Consider the following 11107-nt stretch of genomic DNA (forward strand, 5'->3'; position numbering starts at 1 on the left):
GTTCGGTTAATCGTTCGTTTGTTACGCAAAAAGTGTTTATTTGCTTAATCGGTAAATACGTACTGAGGTGTACCTTGTTTTGGCTCAAATGTCATAGTGACTTATGAGAACAACTTCAGCATACTCGGTTGTGTAGCTTGTTCGGGATTGAACGATGCTCGAAGTATATGCTTAGAACATATTGAGACCTTCTTTATTGTATCCATGCTCGACCCACCAATGTGCTCGGAACACTTGGTTTAAGCTGGATTGATCAGGTTGTTTGCTCGATTGGCAATCCTTACTCAATGACGAACACCCTAGCTAGATGAAGTGTAGCTTTCTCAAACCTTTCAATGCTTAGATGAATTCACTGAATTAAGTCTTATACCCATAAGACACCATGCTTGAGGTAATGAAATCATGCTCAAATGTCCAAGCTTGCTCGTAGTCCATACTTAGCCATTTCTTTGAAGAGGTTGAGAAGATTCCAATCTTCCTTTGCAAATATCTGACTCAACAAGTACCCTCTAACCAAAACTGTAAGACCCTGAAATCCGGGAATCCTAAACGGGGACTTGTGCCCAAAAATCAAATGTAAATAAAATATTTATTTTATTTAAAAGTCCTTGACTAGAATGCCTTCAATCGTCCGAGTGGTCTCCAGCATGTCCAAGCAGCAACCTCCAATACTTAACCTTAAAGTCAAACTAACATACACACAAAGTCAGCTTGAGCTGAGCGTTTTAGTAAATCACATTCATAATTTATTTCAAAAGTTTTAGATATATAAAACAGTAAAGGGAATAATAAGCAATTAACTAAATAATAACCAAATAATACATTCATGGTCAAACACGCATACCTGGGCTTCCCCACCACGAGTCAAGACTCGAGTAATATATTTGACCCAGACGCGGTAACACATAAGCAGGTGACAAGAGCCTCCCCACCATGAGTCAAACCAGATTAATATATTTGACTAGGTCATGGTCTAACAAACCTAAACACGTGATACGGGCCTCCCCCCCACGAGATTTAAAACCTCGAGTAATATATTTGACCCGATCACGGTTTAGCAAGCGACGGGCCTCCCCACCATGAATCACAAGACACGACGTCAAGGAGCCAACTAATATATTTGACCCATCTAGATGATGTTTATGCAACACGGGCCTCCCCACCACGAGTGAAACCCGAGTAATATATTTGACCCCGTCAAAATCACCATGCACACACACATAAATATGCCTACTCACATATATCTTATTCACATGGAACTAAATTTCATCAACAATCATAGGCTATAGGGCAATATATATAAGTCATTCCAGTAAACCAATTCAAGTTCTTCTACGCGTATTCAGTCAATACTAGGCCTATAATATTCTCGAGCCTAGACCATAAGTAATATATATATATATATATAAATATATATATGACCTTAAGGAATTTATGACCAAGACACGTCTAAAATATCCTAAGGCATAGAATATAATTCACACATGGTTTCGTAAATATACAAATAATAATAAGGCTATTCAATGCCATCCAAATAGTTTTAAACAAGCAAAATTGAGTAATATTTGTAAACGGGTGTGTATGTTAGCCCAAAACGTAAAAGGATTAAAAAAGGGGCATCGTGAAACTCACCTAACATGAGTCACACAAATAGCAACGAGCTAGAGAACCCATAAGTACTCCCATAATCAAAAGCCAATCGGATCACACACAATGATTACTAACTGAACCGTACTGACTCGCTTATCCTATGAGGCGTTCTAATATGATTTGATAGACCTAAAGCCTCAACCATACCAATTCAAGTTACATCAACCCCTGGGGACTTGTATTTACCACCACCCTTAGTTAATTCCGGAGACCAAGGATTTCCAAACTACACCCGAAAGTTGTTAACTGTATCGAATATGCGCGTTAACGAGTTGTTTATCTACTTAGCAACCAACTCAGCTCTGTGTCGAAACAATTTAGTATAATTACAGCCAACAAGTCCACATGACACCCCACGAGTTGAATGGGTCGGCAATTCGCTTGTACAACGCACAAACTACCAATTAAACGCGAATTTGCGTTGTACCGACCCGTTTGAGCAACTGACAACCAACTCTGCGCCCTTAACATAAAAATTAAGTTTTTCATAGCCTATATATCATACCGTTGCTACACAATATGAATTGGTTGTTAATACCCTCAAACAACGCGCTAAACATAACAATTAACAATCTAGATAACCGAAATCCTAGTTTTCAATCTATCGACAATTGACCAATCAAACGAATTCCATTGCTCATGATACTAAAGTATGATACATATCACATACCTAGGAAGATGGCGGAGAAAAAACTTCAATTGATTAAGCCCCGAAAGAAGCTTAAATGGACAGCCACTGGTTAAGCCTAAAACTAGCATTTTTCGATCAATAAGCGAGCCAATAAGATGAATTAAGGTGAAAATGACTTGTATTAGGGTAGGACCGACCTTGAATTAGTTGAGAGATGGCTGGAACTTGTCTGGAGCTGCATGAAAACCAAGGTGAAGGCTGCTTGGGGTTCGCCGATCGGACAAAGGAACAAGGAGAAGAAGTTAGGGTTCGTTATTATAAAATGTTACCCTTAGGCCCTCAAAATTGTAAAATGAGATGTCTTGTGCCAAAAGTTGAATAACACGACTTAAAAGAATGACAAGGAGGTCCTTAAAGATGCCAGATCAGGTCTCGGTTAAAATACAAACACTACAAGGCACAAATCCTTTTAATGAAAATTTACGGGCGTTGAAAGTCTACTCCCCTTAAAATGGGATTCATCCCCGAATCCTGCTATACATGGACGGGCGTGGATTGAGACAACTCCTAATCATCTAATCATACACATGTATAGCATAGATAGAACCTCTACTGGGTGGTAGCGTACTACATCTTAGCTAAACTATTATACATAAAAGCTTTTGAGAGGGAGAGAAATAGACGGTACAATCTAACAAATAAAAAGAATACAAGGGATTACCTAAAACTGCATCCGCATCCTCCTTTGCCTCCTTCATAGAGATATTTAAGGCCCTAGCCTGAGCCTTTGGTTTGTCTCCCACCTCCCCCTCGAGGAAGTCCCCTGCTCGGAACCCCCCGTCTTTAGATCTGGACACCTAGATGACAGGTGCCAGGACCAGTCAATGACTGGCATTCGAAGTGAGCATGCCAGTCTACGCACAATAAAAACAAGGAACGGGCCCAGATCTGCATTCCCCCCTATGCGGCTTCCCACACTTCTTGCGTCCTTCATCATATGAATTCCCCGTATAATTCGATGCTTCAACCCTGGCTTTCTTCCCAGCCGACACAGCATCATTGCCCCCATACCGTTTGCCATTGGAGTTAGAGTTCGGGTTCCAATCCTTTTTAGGTTCTGTCGGACTCGCCATCTCTCTCTGATCATACAGTGTACCTGTTGGGCTATATTTGTGGTTTACGCTTATAGGTTGGGCTTAGATAGAGTATATTATGTAAGCCGAGAACTTTAGTGATTCTCGGCGGGCTTTGGGCTTTTGTTGGGCTAGTATGTTAGTTCCCTATATATAGATATCTTGTATAGGGTTTAAAGGGTTATTCGTTCACGTGGTTATTAGCCGTCTAAAGGTTCTCTTAGATGAGTATTGTATTGCTAGTGCTTAAACACCCGACGTTAATATTAACTTGTGTTTTGAAGCCACTCTTGTGTTTGACGTGTTTGAGCTTTGTTTGTGTGCTTGAATCATCTAGTGTTGGAATTCCGCGCCAACACCTAGATTGTTGATATCATAATTGTAGTGATCCAGATTCAGGACTTACAATTGGTATCAGAGCCTTAGACCTATTAAGGCTCGTTGTTGTGATATCAAGGATTCAAGATCTTGATTTATTGGTGGTCTGCTTGTATTTCCCGTGAACAAGTAATCGGAGAAGAAGGAGATTCGCTTTTGGGAAGAGATTGGTTTTGGTTTGGAAACAAATCAAAATCTCATCTTTCTCGGAAGTTTGTTACGCTACAGATTGACTTCTGGTGAGAATCAGGGTTCTCGGCTACAACTAGTTCTCGACCACAACTGTTTTCGGCCACAATCAGTTATCGGCCACTACCAGTTTTCGGCTAGTGCAGTTCTCGGTTGACTTGAGTTTTTAGTCAATAATCATTGTTCTCGGTCAATAGAAGTGTTCTCTGCTGACTAAAGGTGTTTTCGGTCAACCTTAGTTCTTGTCTTAGTAAAACTGCCATATCTATTTGGACCTGATTAGTTGATTTGGACCCGTTAGTTGGATTTGGACTATAATTTCTTCTGTACCAAAATAAATTTCTAAATTATTCTAAAAATGGAACAGTTATCCAACAGCAATGTATCATCAAGTGCTCTACTTCATCAAGAATTAGATTCAATACTAGGGACAACAACTCGTGTACCTCGCCTATTGTCTCATGAGGGGTTCAGCGAGTGGAAATTTCATTTTGAAAAATATGTTAAAATGAAAGATGCCAAGATCTGGAGAAGCATCGTTAGAGGACCCCAAATCATCACGTATCAACGTGAAGATACGAATGAGGTTGTTGTGAAGCCAGTGGCACAGTTTGATGATGATGATTTGGCAAAGTTGAAGAGGATGAAAGAGCTCTATCAACTATAACCATGGCTCTTTCTCCTGAGATTGCCCTTTGTTTTAGAGAACTTCAATCTGCCGAGGAACTATGGGAGGTACTAATCGAGGTGTATGAGGGAAATGAAGATATGAAAAGGAGTCGCCAAGACCTGCTGCGACAAAAGTTCAACATGTTCAACCATGTTCTGGGGGAGTCGTTGGAAACTCAACTCCAAAGGTTCATATCTCTAGTGACTGAAATGAGATCCGCCAGTATTTATCTAGCAACTTCAGAGATAAACAACAAACTGGTGAACTCATTGCCAAAAAGTTGGGACATGAATGTTGCTGTTATCAAGAAGACTAAAGATGTCAACAGAATGTCGATCTCTGAGATGATGGCTACTATCAAGGCATGTGATATGGACGACAAGCAACGCGAAATAAATCATGCTAATTCCTACATTGCAGGTGGTTACAACGTTGCTTCCAACAATGCTCTCATTTCTCAAGAGAGTTTCTCTATGTTCAAGGCCACTCAGCAACCACCGACCCAAGGAAACTTTCAGATGTTTAAGTCCACTCAGGGCCATTCCTCTACTATTCCACCCCAACCAGCCTCAATTTTCTTCACTAAGTCTGCTCAATCTTCATCAGCACAACCTTCATCTGCTGGCACTGCTCATGGTCTGAACTCAAGCCATTTTCTCTCCATTCTGAAAGAGACTCAAGAGAACATAGCTCTAATGGCAGGGTTCATGAAATGCTATAATGCATTTCTAGCTGGAGACTTGGTTCAACCAGTTGTGGCTGCTGAACTCGATCAGATTCACCCTGATGATGTTGAGGAAATGGATATCACTTGGCAAATCGCCATGGCAGTGTTTCTTGCCAAGAAATTCACTAAGAGGACTGGTAGAAACAATTGGAACATGCCAAATAATCAGAAAGTGGGTTTTAACAAGAACACTCTGAGGTGTTATAACTGTCACGAGCTGGGTCATTTTGCTCGTGAATGTACTAACCCAGCGAAGGAAGGAAACACAGAAAGGGCGCTGGTTCTAGTGGGTAATGCTAGGGGAGATGTTGGTGAGAGTTCGGGAAATGGTGAAAGGGGATTGATTGCTCAACAGTTCTCTTGGGAGGATCAGATGGCTGCTCTCAACATTGGAAGTCAGACTGCAAATTTTGCAAATGTTGAAGACATTGAAGAGGAAAACGCTACTGAGGAGCAAGTCAAGGAACTTCAATTCGCATTCATGGCGTTTACTCCCTCCAGCTCATCTGAGGTAAGCTTTCAACCATGCTCTCTAGATTTTGTTGATAAAATCAACTTATATAAACTTCATAATGATAACTTAATCTGAGACATGGAAAGAGTAAAATCAGAAAATTTTAAACTTAAGAAAAATAAAAAATCCTTCGAAGATAAAATAGAAGCATATAAAAAGGATCTCTCTAAGCTTAAGTATGAATTTAGTGTAAAGTGTTGTCACCCCCTAGATGCTAAGAAGGTAATTGTTGAATTAAATGCTAAACTGGAAGCCTCAAAATTGGTAATTTTGAACTTAAACGCTAAATTTGAAAGTGCTGAACTTGATTTTAAAAAATTCGAGGGTTCGAGTAAAGTAGTAAACTCAATGATTGATAATCAATTATGGTGGAAGGAAAGGGAACGTCAGGGATTAGGGTACAGTCAGGTACCCCCACCTTACAATGACAACTATGTTCAACTTCCTGTCACCAAAGAGCAGGAAGAAAAGGTACAGGACATGAAGTACGGTAAACATGATAAGAATGACGTATCTGATCATGTGAGTGCATCCACCTCAGGAGTGAACGATACTAACGTGTCTACTTCATGTGCTGAGAAAGTAATTGTTGAGGATTGGACTGATGAGGATGATGAAGCTTGTGTCTCGTTTAATAAAGACTTTAATTCTGATGTTACTTTGAAACCACCTGCTTTGAATTCTGTTATTCCAACTGTTTGTGTGGGCTCTGTTTTAAAGAGCAACGATTTTTGTGTGGTTGATTCAGTTGAAACTTTAAATTCTGAAAATGTGGTTTCAAATAAAATTGAAAAATCAAAAAAATTCAACAAGTATCTACCACCTAAATTTGTCAAAGTGGGATGCTCTAATGACAAAAAAGGTGATAAGTTTCAAAATGTGAAACATGGTTCCCGCAAGTTTAAATAAGCTAGTCCACACAACCAATCCAGACAAGGAGTTGCCCAAAATGATTTTTACATAAAGCGAAAAACGTGTTTTAACTATGGCACTCCCGGTCATATTGCCAGAAATTGTCCACATCGTCCATAAGTTCCGTATTATGGATTTTATCAGAGGAATATGCCCTATATTCCTCACAATTCATACATGCAAAGATTTAGGCATTATACGGCTAATCCCTCTGACGGTGATTGGAACCGAAACAAATCTGGCAGGTTTAGTTCTCATCAGACCAAGCCTAACATGTCTCGGAAAAGGGGTGGAAACTACGTTTCTACTTCAAAAATTCACTCGATTTCTAAACTTCGGCCTATCGGGAGAACAAATTCGTTTGTTCCCTCTACACGCAAGCCAGAAACTAAACCATCCATTTGTACAAACAACAGTAAATCTTTCAATGGTAATTATAAATGGATGGCTAAGTCTCCAGTAAAGAAGGTTTCTTCTTTCATGTTAGATAATCGAGAAGATATTTCATGGCAGCCCGTAACTAGTGGAGATGATTCAGGTGTACCCAGTGTCACTATGGACTGGGTGCCAAAATCTAACTAATCCCGCACTTTGTGTAGGAGCAGCTATAGAGGAATAACATCAGACAATGGTATGTTGATAGTGGCTGTTTCAGGCACATGATAGGAGACATTTCCCAGCTACACGACATTCAAACTTTAAATGGTGGGTATGTGTCTTTTGCGGGTGGAGAAAAGGGAAAGATCACACAGAAGGGTACTGTAAGTAACGGTGTCTTAAAATTTGAAAGCGTGTCACAAATCTGTGACAAAGGGTTTTCAACTCATTTTACTAAAAAGGAGTGTTTGATTCTGAAACCGGGTATCATTATCCCAAAAGACTGGATTCTTGTTTGATCACAACGAAAAGATAATGCTTATGTGATCGACATGAACAAAATTGTTCCTGATGAAATAACCTGTTTGTTCTCAAAAGTGTCTAAACACAATGCAATGCTCTGGCATCGTCGTCTTGGTCATGCAAATGTGAAAAATCTAAACCGACTTGCTAAAAATGATTTGGTACGTGGTTTACCCGTTAAGGATTTTGTTACCATTGAAAAGTATGTGGCTTGTGCTCTAGGCAAACATCATCGTAAATCTCACAAGCCAAAACTGATCAATACCATCTCCTCAGTTCTTCAATTATTGCATATGGATCTTTTTGGTCCAGTTCATGTTTTAAGTCTCTCTCGCAGTTCTTATTGTTTGGTTATCACTGATGATTACTCACGCTTCACTTGGGTGTTTTTCTGGTCCAATAAGAGTGAAACTGCAGAGCTGATCAAAAGATTCGTAGTGCTTATGGAAAATCAGTTGAATTTGAAGCTGAAAGGAATTCGTTGTGACAATGGTACGGAATTCAAGAATGCATCCTTGAATCATTTTTTTTCTGAGAGGGGAGTGCTTCGTCAGTACAGTTCAGCTCGGACTCCTCAACAGAATGGTGTGGCTGAAAGGAGAAACACGACTCTTATCGAGGCGGCAAGGACCATGCTGTGTGATTCTAAGCTACCATTATTTTTCTGGGCAGAAGCTATTAATACGGCCTGTTATGTTCAGAATCGAGTGATAATCAACAAATCACAAATGAAGACTCCTTATGAGATTGTCTATGGACATAAGCCTACCGTCGCACATTTTAAGGCTTTTAGTTGCCCATGTACTCTTTTGAACCTCGAGTCTACTCCGAAATTTGGGGCCAAAGCTGATGATTGCTACTTTGTTGGTTACGCGGGCCATACTGCCTACAGGGTCTACAACAAGTCTACCAAACAGATTCTAGAATCGTATGATGTTCGTTGATTGGAAGAATACAAGACTGATGCTCGTGTTGGTCCGGACTGGTTATTCGATTATAATGAACTCTTTAAACCGTTCAATATGTTTTCAGTCATCAACACATATCCTTCAGGCAGCACTACAGTGGATGCTAAGAAAGATGACTCACATGCAATATCCCACATCTCTCCACTTCTGGATGACGACAACCCAGAACCAGTTATTGACGACAAACACGCATCCGTCTATCAGCCGATAGTAGTTCCGGAAAATGAATGTTCGCCAAGTCCACCTAAAGATACCGTGACAGTTGAGGGGGAGAGTCCTATTCGTCAGATTTTCGGGAGCACACTATTTCCCGATGTCATTCCAAATGAATATGTCGCCAGCACTTCGTACTCACATAGTACAGTGACCTCCGGATGGAAGAACCCCCTTGCTGACATTGACGTGACTTTGTCAAACTTGAATTCTACCAGTGATGTTTCTGATCAATTACTTCCTTCTAGAATTCAGAAAGATCGTCCAATTGAGAACGTCATAGGTCCTCTTGAAATGGGCGTGTCCACCAGAAGTCTGACTGTAAATATAAATAGGTGTTTGTTTTCTTGTTTCATATCTCAGATAGAGCCAAAGACAGTAGACACGGCCCTCCAGGAACCCAGTTGGGTAGACGCTATGCATGTTTGGGGTAAACGGACGATTTTCAGGCGAAATATAGCTGATAAAATGAATTTTTATAAATTAATAAAAAAGTAAATAAATTCCAGAAATATTTTTATAAAAATCTACATATTTTAATTGATAAGTGGTTAAATTTTCCTAATTTAATGATTAACGGTTAATTAATTATGTTAATCTGAATATTAAACAAATTTAGTTTTTATAACAACCGGCAAGTTTGCGACTAGTGAACCTGCAGGAGAATCAAAACACCAAGAGTGATCAAAAATCTTATGTTTGGACTAATTAAGTGAAAATGAACTTTTCTATGAGAAACCTGGACAATCGGGGTGGATTGTGCGCGTTTCTTCTCAAATCAAACTGAATAAACGGAAACGGGCCCCGTGGCTAATCCGGGACCCCAGTATGTGATCTTTCTTTATAACTTAATCATGTTATTAACCAATACATTCACCCAAGCTTATTTTCCCATAACTATTTTCTGAACGCGTAAACAAGCAACTTGGCCCAGCTGGGAAAACGGGAGTCTGAGCCAAGTTCGGTTTTAAGTATTAGACAATGAACAACATCACAACCTAAGCCTATTGCCACTTTCTGGGCATTCCAGCTACACCCATATTAGCTATGTAGCCCAGTTTACTATTGAGATTATAATAATATTAAAGTATTAATATTAGTATAATATTGATTATAGGAACTACTGATAGCGGACCGAACAAACCACGAGCTGATACAGTACTGATTATCTACTAAACCGTGAGTTTCATGACCCCACTTTTAAACTGTTTTACAAACTTTTGGGGGTGAAAAGCATGTTTGATTACATATGCATACCTGAAACATGTACTGATGTGAATTATCTAAGTGCTAACACACAAAAGTCCCCACGATCACAGTGATTAACTTCGAGCCGGTGGCTTGTGAATAGTACCATTGGTTTGACAAACCCAAACGGAATCGGCCTGGTTGCCGTGTCACATAGCGCCGTTTGCACATGACCATATTTATACAAACAGGCTATGTAGTGTTAGACATAGCTACCGGGGCATGTTGTGGGCGGAAAGGGGCCATAGTGGTTGATGGAGCGTGGGAAATGGATGCACGCAGCACATACAATCAAGGCTTCACTGTAGCTTAGTATAATTACATCATTTACATACATACATACTTATTTCATGATTACAAGTGTTGACTTGTGAATACTCATTACTGTTTTCTTGAAACTCGTGAAACTCACCAACTCTAGTAGTTGACCCGTTTTAAACTGCTTTTCAGGTGTACCTAAATCGGAGTAATTCGGTGATCTGTTACTTGCTTGAAGTGTGTGGTCGATGCTATGTGAATAGAAGCAAGGGTGTTAGTAGTAAGAATGTATAGTTAACGAACTTGTTTTGTTTGTATCACCTAGACTGTAAAACAATGATAGAACAAAGAAATGTAATATATTGTATATTAGTTTGTAATGTTTCTTTATAAACAATGTGTTGATATCAGAGGTGTCTTTTACATTCCCATTTTACGCTTCCGCATTGTGCTAGGCGGGGTGTGACAGTTTGACTCGGCCACCGTTTGAAAATTTGACACGTCTAAATGATGATTATGCAACACGAGACAAAAGACACGAAGTCAAGGATCCGAGTAATATATTTGACCCGTCTAAATGATGATTATGCAACACAGGCCTCCCCACCACGGGTTAAACCCGGGTAATATATTTGACCCAGTCACAATCACCATGCATGAAAGACCCCGAATCCTGTGAACCCTACAGTTGGTAATCATATCCGAAATTCACAAAA

The sequence above is a fragment of the Bidens hawaiensis genome, unplaced genomic scaffold (assembly GCF_021521415.1).
Source record: "Bidens hawaiensis isolate Kalapana, Puna unplaced genomic scaffold, B.hawaiensis_p1.1 tig00005168_1, whole genome shotgun sequence".
NCBI lineage: Eukaryota > Viridiplantae > Streptophyta > Magnoliopsida > Asterales > Asteraceae > Bidens > Bidens hawaiensis.